Here is an 8,702-nt window from a genome sequence, read left to right as displayed (position 1 = left end):
TATACAAATAAAATTGAATTGAATTGAATTGAATTAAAAATAAATAAATAAAAACATTGACGGCAGGTTCTGTCGGGTGGCCGGGGGGCGGAGCCTCAACGACGCTCTCTCCCCTTTTCTTAGCAATCTCCATATGAGTTAACCCTTTCATGGAGTAAGCTGTATTCGTCCCGTGTTTTCCTGCCATCAACTTATTTATTTATTTAAATATAATTGAGGTAGAAACGCGGAGTTATATGATGACACCCAGATAGAAGAGACACTCTTCTATCTCTCTTCTGGGACATCATCCTTCCTGAAAAGCTATTACTTTCTTTCAAGCTGTGTAGACTTTTTATCTTCCCTGGAGGGAAAAGCTTTTCAGGCAGCAGGTCAGGTTGGTGCATTGCACACCATGGCGGTTTTGCACGCCTACCAGGCTGACCTGCTGAGAGACTTGAGTACTGGCGGGGCTCTGCAAGGTAAGGCGTATTGGATTTACGCCGGGCCACAGACTTGTCTCTTTGTGCAACAATGCAGACGGCTCATGCTATCGGCCGTTTTATGGCTGCTATGGTCTCCACGGAAAGGCACTTGTGGTTGAATCTCAGGGGCATTAAGGAGAAGGATCGTGTATTCCTCCTCTATGCCCCATCTCGCCTCCCGGCCTACTTGGCGATGTCGTTAACTCGGTCGCCACTAGGTTCATGAGGCGAAGTTATATAACAAGCCTTCGGGAAATTCCTTCCCCGCCTTGCTTAAGAGTCGGGACTGTCGGCCACCCAGTCTCGACCGGGTCTGACTGTTGCGAGGCGTGAAACACACAAGGAGAGTGTTTTTGAGCTGGGCACCCCCTCGCAAGATTGGGGTGCGTCACGCAATCCGCTTAAAATAGGTCAGACTGGCATATTGTCTTCACAAAGAAGCCCTGAGTTTCATGTGCCCAGGACCGTGGGGGGTGGCCCCCCAATGGGGAGAGGCAAAAATAATTCCTTTTAAAGAATGAAGTGTTCTCCCTGGCACCCCCAGGAGGTTGGTGTTTTTGCTCCGCCGCCACTGGTGTTTCGGGCAACTCCAGTCTCCAATAAAATGTTAGTTTTTCGGGTTTTTCCTGCCGTGTTTCAGGATGCCGAACATCTAACATCCCCCCCCCCCCCGTTTAACCAAGCCGCTGAGCTTTGCCCCTTTCTGAGAAACTGGCAGCGTGGAAGCTACTGCCAAGTATATCTCCTTGGGTACTAAGCACTGTACAGAGAAACTACAGGAACTTCCCTCATGTGCTGGGGTGTGGTCTTAAATGACCGTCCAGCCCAAGGGAGCTGGAGAGGCCATCTTTTTGCGTGGCACATCAATTGCCTCAAAATCATGGCTCTATTTCAGGCCCTAAAGCACTTCCTCCAGCAGTTGAGACTACCATGTCCTAGTGCGGGTGGACAACACTATGGCAGTCTCATATATTAATCGCCAGGGCGGACTGTGCTCGCGCCGCTAAATAGCTAGCGCACCAGATTCCTGTCCCTCAGGGCAATTTACATACTGGGAAAATTTCATGTAGCGGAGGTGGACCTCTTTGCTTCGCAAGATCAGCAAATGTCCCCTTTACTACTCTCTGACTCTAAGTCAAGCTGGTCTTCCAGCCAGCGTAATTAAGACTATTCTAAGTACTAGGACTGCCTCCCCTCAAATAGAATGTATTTGAAAGTTGGTGCATGACGAAGCAGGTAGACCCAGTCCACTGCCGAATTGTTTCAGTGCTGGAGTTTCTGCAGAAAAAAATTGTCCTTTGGCTTGTGCCCCTTGTTGAACCACTAGAGTCAGCGCCTCAGGTTTCTGACCCTTAAGATGGTTTTTCTAAATGGTGTTACCTCTCTAAGAGAATCGGACATCCCTTTCGTTTTTGAAGCCTTCTGTCCTCCGCCTTTACAGTTTTGGAGCAGGAGAGACTTCACTCACTGTGTCTAGTACGTGCTCTTCAGATTTACGTCCACCGCATCAGCCAGTGGCGTAAGTCAGAGGAGCTTTTACATGTTTTGAAGCCGCAAGCGGCGTGAGAGATGCTATTGCCCTCTCCTATGAGGCGCGTGGGCTCACTTCGCCTCTAGGAATCAGGGCTCATTCAACCAGGGGAATCGCCTCATCAATTGCACTAGCAAGAGGTATTCCCTTGCAGCAAGTCTGTGACGCGGAGGGTTGGTCCTCTCCGCACACATTTTCCAATATGCATCCTATTGTTTTGAAGCCTTCTGTCCTCCGCCTTTACAGCTTTGGAGCAGGAAAGACTTCACTTACTTTGTCCAGTACGTGCTCTTCAGATTTATGTCCACCGCATCAGCTAGTGGTGTAAGTCAGAGCAGCTTTTACATGGTCTGGGGCCGCAACGGGGGGTGGCCCCCACTACACTGGGCTATTGCACTCTCCTATGAGGCGTGTGGGCTCACTTCGCCTCTAGGAATCAGGGCTCATTCAACCAGGGGGATTGCCTCATCTATTGCACTAGCAAGAGGTATTCCCCTGCAGCAAGTGTGTGACACGGAGGGTTGTCCTCTCCGCACACATTTATTACATTTATAGTCTGGATGTTCATGCTACTCCGGGCCCACGGGTCCTCGAGTCAGCTACCCAGACATAGTTCTGAGACCTTCTCGGCCTTGTGCGCACTCGCTACACAACCTTGGAGTCCAGACACTATCAGTGCGGCGGCGTTGGCACTCTTGTTCCCATAGCGTTTTCACACAGCATCGAGTGTAGCCTTTGAAAGGGAACGTCTCAGGTTACTTTGCTGTAACCCTGTTCCCTGAAAAGGCGGGAACGAGATGCTGCGTCCCAATGCCGCACTGCCTATGTGACCGGACGTCCGTTCAGACAAATCAATCTGAGGAATGTTTCTGGTTCACTCCTATTTATAACCTGCAGGTGCGTCCTATCAGATGACGTCACCTGACCGAGGTTATAAAAGCCAAAAATTTGGCGTGTTTGGTACACACATGCTTCACAACCGGCAACATGACAAGATGTTCCCATAGCGTTTTCACGCAGCATCTCGATCCCGCCTTTTCAGGGAACAGGGTTACAGCAAAGTAACCCAAGACGTTCTGTTATGTCGGGGTTGCGCACTGTCACTTTGTTGTTGCTCTTGTTTGCACATTTGCACGTGCACTTTATGTTGTAGTTATACTTAGCTAGTTAGTTTTTGTTAATTTATGTTGTAATTTATATTAGGTTTTTCTGTCCTGTCTCTGCTAGCCAGCTAACTAGGCCTCTTGGTTAGCTAGTTTAGTGTCTATGTTAATTTATGTTGTAAATTTATGTTGCATGTAGCACCTTGGTCCTGGAGGAACGTTGTTTCGTTTCACTGTGTACTAACTGTATATGGTTGTAATGACAATAAAGCCTACTTGAACTTGAAATAAAGCTGTTCGTCTTTTGTAAAGTACTTTCACTTTACAAAAGGCAGCGTTTTTTTAAAAGATTGATAAATTACACATTAGTGTAAATGTAGATTAATTTGATGAAGTGATACTCTTAGCTAAACATCTATTTTATTCTGTTCGTCAGCCTGGTGTTTATGTAAACACACTTTCTCCCTCTTCCTTCCTCTCAGTCTGTCTCTAACACACTTCACACTTCATACCTCAGCAAACCTTCGAACTCAGTCCGACCTTCAGAGCGTGCACCGCCGCTCGACTGTCTGTCCCGAGACATCTGGGGTCGGGGGGTTAATGCGGTTTTGAAACACGTTCCCAGCGCACCGTGGTGTGATTTATCAGACGAGTGTTGTGCTCTGAGCGGCGGCGTGACAGGACGGAGAAACAGACTCAATAAATCAGATGGAGTGGAGATGAAGCGCCGCCTGTTGACTCTGACAGTGACGGATGGCACTGTGAGGGGACGGGCTGCTTCTCAAACACGAGGGCACTAACAACCTCACACTCTGTTACACACACAGCCTGAGGCACAGCCTCGATAAAATTCCTCTGTAGTCAAATCTGATCTAATTTAATCTAATCTGATCTGATCTAGATACAGCATATAAATAAATTTAATTATATTTCATTTTGATTATTAAAAAAAAAATTGCAGGATGTATTAGGAATATATCAATAAATAATACTAAAAAATATTGTTCCAAAATAATAAAAAAAGAATATTAGTAAATATGCAAAAAGGAAACACATAAGATAAAGTTTAAAATAAAATGCAAAATCTGAAATAAATAGTCAATGGAAAAACTATTTATCGAAACAGCAATAAAAGAAAAAAATAATAAAATGAGAACTACAGTAAACAGTGTTTTCACATAGAATGTAATCCAGCTCTGTTACCAAAAAGCATAAATAAATAAATAAATGAATAAGCTTTAACTGGAATGAAGCAGCATCATTAGCTAATGTAGATTCCTTAATTGAAAAAAAAAATCTTAAAGATTCATTTAGTTGCAGAATTACAAAAAATATTACAATAATCCTTAAAATGATGTTCAAACAAACAATCAACTGAATAAACAAACAAAAAGTAAAAACCAAAAAGCAAAGTAGATCAGCAAAGTAGATCAGGGAAAGATTTTTTCCTCTGAAGGTTTTTTTGTAAATGTTTCTAATATTTCTGCTGTTCTGTATTTGAACTATTTATTTGAGAACATATCATTTTAGACCCCAGACATTAATACTGAATGTTGCTGTAAGTTAAGTAATAAATAAATAAATAAATAAATACATGCAAACATTAAATCCACATTAGCAAACGGATGCAGTGATGGATGTTGAAGTGTTATAGGCAGAAAGTCATTAAAGCTGTAAATGGAACAACAGCATATCAGCGTATCAGCATTTAAATTAAATAGCTTTGCCATTTATACAATAATAATATTAATAGCAACTAGGTTTTGTTATGTTTTTCATACTATTGGACTTCGCCTTTTTTCCGTTTTTTGCACTTTTTGGAGAACGCAAGTTTCTTCGTCTAAGAACAACAAACAGAATTCAGCTCAAAACAACTAAACTCCAACTCAGCTACACTAGAATAGATAATATCCTGCTTGTTCAGTGTGTAGAGTGCAGGATGTTTAGACATTCTTCCTCCGTCATTAGTGGTAATTTTATTTGTGACAGGTGTGTGTTAGTGAGCACTCTGACGGAGAAGTATCAGCGTTAGAGGAGCGCATCCAGACTTTAGAGAGGGTTAGAGAGTGTGAGAGCAGTGTTAGTCCCGTAGCAGAAAGTCTGGGTGCCACAGGTGGAGATAACCAGCCCCCGACTCCGGCATTAGAGCCCTCACAGCGGGGCGAGTGGGTGACGAATACGCAGCATATTCATTCAGCCAAAGCTAAGGCTAGCCCACCGGAGCACATCTCTTCTGCGCTACACGTTTCCAACAGGTTTGCTCTCTTCAGTGATGCACCTGCTGAGAAACCTGAAAGAGCTCTGGTTATAGAAGACTCTATACTGAGGCACGTGACATTAGCCAGGCCTTTAGGGGCGGTTAAGGCATTGGAATACGGTTCAGAAGATCCCAGGTTCAAACCCCACAACCACCAAGTTGCCACTGTTGGGCCCTTGAGCAAGACCCTAAACTGCTGAGATGTATAATGACATAAAAATGTAAGTCGCTCTGGATAAGAGCATCTGCCGAATGCCTAAATGTAATCTTAGTGCTCTAGAACAGCATACTGTAGGTTCTCTAAGGTAGTGGTACATGCTGGAGCTAACAATATACGCCTTTGTCAGTCAGAGCTTAGCAAGGGTAATTTTACAGAGGTGTTTAAACTAGCGAAGGCGATGTCCAATTATGCTCTGGTCCCATCCCAATGAGATGTGGCGACATAGCTTACAGCAGGTTATGGTTGCTGAACTGCTGGATGCTCCGAAAACAATGTGGGTTTCATAGACAATTGGAAGACCTTTAAGGGCAGAGCCCTTAGGGTGGTACGGTGTGTGTCCCACTCGGGGAAGGTGCTGCTCTCATCTTTTGTAATATAGTCTGTAAACATACCCTCAGAAGAGGCCTAGTTAATAGGACAATCCAGAGCCCAGGCCAGGGAGCAGACAGACAGGCTAAACCAACCCTCTGCTAGCTGCAAAGTCATCACTCAGGGTTCACTATATTGAGACTGTGTCTGTTCCCCGAGCTAAACAAAAATGTAAAAAGATTTAGAAAGTCTGTTTTAGTAATTTAATTACCATAGATACCACAAACTCGGATCACACTGAATGCACAGCCGGCACCTCTGATCTGAAGCTAGGACTGTTAAATATTAGATCTTTTTCATCTAAAGCAGTAATTGTTAATGAAATTATCACGGATCAGGAATTTGATATACTCTGTTTAACTGAAACCTGGATTAAACAGGACGAGTATGTAGCTCTAAATGAAGCTAGTCCCCCTGGATACAACTACATACACCAGCCTCGGTTAACTGGTAAAGGAGGAGTTCTCTATAGTAACATAACAAGTGTAGCTACAAATATTAAGTCAGCTCGGTCGATCCCGATAATCATCATTTACAGACCTCCAGGGCCGTATTCTGAATTTCTCTGTGAATTTGCAGATTTCCTCTTAAACCCAGTCATTTCCGTAGACAAAGCGTTAATTGCTGGAGATTTTAATATTCATTTTGAGAATCCAGAAGACCCTCTGAGAACAGCATTTATGTCCATACTGGACTCAGTAGGAGTAAATCAGTGTATAGTAGGACCCACTCATAAAGCAGGTTACACTTTAGATTTAATATCTATATAAGCATAAGAAATTTATTCACAATTCCACTGTCTGAAGTTATATCAGATCACTATCTTGTCTCAATTAAAATGTATTATAGTAATAATGTATGCACAGCACCACGTTACCGTACTAAACAAACATTTAAGTACCTGTCACCCCTCCCCTCTGAGAGAGCTCGGCCAATCAGCTCTCTCTAGGCCTCCGGCTGTGAGAGGTAACAGCATCACCCAGGGATTGAACCAGGCGTTAAGGGCCTTGCTCAAAGGCTCAACAGTGGCAACTTGGTGGTTGTGAGGTTTGAACATGGGATCTTCCGAAACGTAGTCCAATGCCTTAACCACTGAGCTACCCCAATTCATCAACCTGTATATTAGATTCTATACCGACACATTTTCTTACACAGATAGTACCAGCAATAACAGAACCCCTGTTGAGAATAATTAATTCTTCACTCAGCATTGGGTATGTTCCAAAATCTTTTAAAATACAGTAGCAGTTATTAAACCGATTATTAAGAAAACTGACCTCGACCCCTGTCAGCTGTCCAATTACAGGCCAATATCAAACCTCTCCTTCATCTCTAAGATTCTCGAAAAGGAAATTAGCAGAGCAGCTATGCGCATATCTACATAGTAATAGCATACATGAACTGTATCAGTCAGGTTTTAGGCCTCATCACAGTACAGAGACAGCACTCGTTAAAGTAGTAAATGATCTCCTATTGGCCACTGATCTGGGTTGTGTAACTATGCTTGTATTACTCGACCTCAGTGCAGCTTTTGACACCATTGATCATGGTATTCTTCTTTACAGATTAAAATCTGTAGTAGGAATTAAGGGTTCAGCCTTCTCCTGGCTCAGATCCTATTTGACCGATCGTTATCAGTATAGAGACTTAAATGGTGATTATTCTGCATTAGAATGTGGAGTTTGGTGTTCTACAAGGTTCAGTTTTAGGCCCACTGCTTCTTTCCCTATACATGTTTTCATTGTTATGCTACAGTAACAACACACAGTTATATGTCTCAGCAAAACCAGATGAGAAAAACCAGCTTACTAAAGTTGGGCAATGTGTGCAGGACATAAAAGATTGGATGCTAATTAACTTCCTTCTGCTTAATCCTGATAAGACAGAAGTTTTAGTTATAGGACCGCATTCAGCTAGAAGTAAGTTTTTAGATGACACTGTAACTTTAGATGGCCTTTCTGTTCCATCGAGTGCAACAGTAAAAGACTTTGGTGTCATTATAGATTCCAGCCTTTCATTTGAAGCACATGTAGATAATATTACCAGGATAGCATTCTAGCCCCTCAGAAATATTGCCAAGATAAGAAATATACTGTCGCTAAACAATGCAAAAAAACAAGTTCATGTTTTTATCAACTCTAGGTTGGACCATTATAATGCCTTACTGTCTGGTTGTTCAACAAGATGCATAAACAAGCTTCAGCTAGTCCAGAATGCAACAGCAAAGTCCTCACTAGAACCAGAAGAAATGAACACATCAACCTACTTTATCTTCACTTCATTGACTCCCCGTGAAATTTCGCATTGATTTTAAAATACTACTCTTGACATATAAAGCATTAAATGGTCTCGCGCCGCAGTACCTGAGCGAACTGCTAGTGTCTTACGATCCGCCACGCCTACTTCGATCAAAGGATGCAGGCTGCTTGTCAGGACCGCGTATTATGAAAACTACATCTGGGGCAGAGCTTTTTCTTACAAAGCCCCAAAATTCTGGAATAGTCTTTCAGTGTTCGGGACTCAGACACAGTCTAAGTGTTTAAGTCCAGCCTAAAAACCTATTTATTTAATTAAGCATTTTTATAAATAGATTTGTCTTGGGTAAAGGGGCAGATCTGGGGGACTCATAGACGTAGAGTATTATGGTGAACTGGTATGTTTGGATGCTGTCTTCCTCACTCTCATTGATCACTCAGGTTTGTTGACGGTGAGGTGATTGTTTGCTTTACATCTCAGTTCCCCCTCATGTCTGTGTTTC

The sequence above is a fragment of the Clarias gariepinus genome, chromosome 5 (genome assembly GCF_024256425.1).
Source record: "Clarias gariepinus isolate MV-2021 ecotype Netherlands chromosome 5, CGAR_prim_01v2, whole genome shotgun sequence".
Taxonomy (NCBI): domain Eukaryota; kingdom Metazoa; phylum Chordata; class Actinopteri; order Siluriformes; family Clariidae; genus Clarias; species Clarias gariepinus.
The sequence above is the reverse complement of the archived record's forward strand: the minus strand, read 5'-3'. Positions refer to the sequence as shown.